The following is a 1012-nucleotide window of genomic DNA, read 5'->3' as shown; positions in this document are numbered from 1 at the left end:
GTAGTTGCTGCTGACTTCCCTGCAACTGTTGGAGACTTTCTTCCTTTTTCCTTTCTTGTTCCAGTTGCCACTGCTATAATCTCTCTTCTTGTTTATTTTCTTTCTCCTCCAACCACTGCTGTAGTCTCTCTTGTTTATCTTGCTGTTCGAGCTGCCACTGTTGCAGGTTTTCTTGCCACTGCTGTTGTCTCTCTTCTTGTTTATTTTCTTTTCCCTCCAACAACTGCTGTAATTTCTTTTCTTGTTTCTTTTCTTTTTCCTCCAACAACTGCTGTAATCTCTCTTCTTGTTTCTTTTCTTTTTCCTCCAATCACTGCTGTAGTCTCTTTTCTTGTTTATTTTCTTTTTCCTCCAACAACTGCTGTAATTTCTTTTCTTGTTTCTTTTCTTTTTCCTCCAACAACTGCTGTAATCTCTCTTCTTGTTTCTTTTCTTTTTCCTCCAATCACTGCTGTAGTCTCTTTTCTTGTTTATTTTCTCGTTCTTCTTGTTTCTTTTGCTGTTCTTGTACTGTTGCCATCAAATCTGCTAAGTCGTAGTTTGATTTTCCACTTCTCGTTTCCATTTTTTTTTTCTTTTCCGTCCCAGTCTCTGACACCAGTTTGTTACGTATCTGCTTGTTTGTTAATTTCCCGTAGAAATTCTTTCCGAAGAACTACTGACTACTGTTCGCTTTATCATACATTCATCATTACTGGCTTTTCTCTGCCAGGCTTATATACTGTTATGTCTCCGTTTGTTAATTAACTTTCCGTAACTTAGTTCCGACGAACCTTTAGCGGCACAAGTCCTTACTTAATAAAACTGGTTTATTATTTCCGAATACAACTTTACGATACACTTATTTTCAATAATCACGCTAAAACAAATGCTCTAACGAACGTTAACTTCAACAATACGTCTCTCTCTGACTGCAGTTCAATTACTCATAAGATACACACACACATTACCTTCCCGTCACGTTGTCACCCTCTTTTATATACCAGACTACCCTATATCTAGTAAACGCTAG

The sequence above is a fragment of the Limulus polyphemus genome, unplaced genomic scaffold, assembly GCF_000517525.1.
Source record: "Limulus polyphemus unplaced genomic scaffold, Limulus_polyphemus-2.1.2 Scaffold563, whole genome shotgun sequence".
NCBI classification, from domain to species: Eukaryota; Metazoa; Arthropoda; class Merostomata; order Xiphosura; family Limulidae; genus Limulus; species Limulus polyphemus.
The sequence above is the reverse complement of the archived record's forward strand: the minus strand, read 5'-3'. Positions refer to the sequence as shown.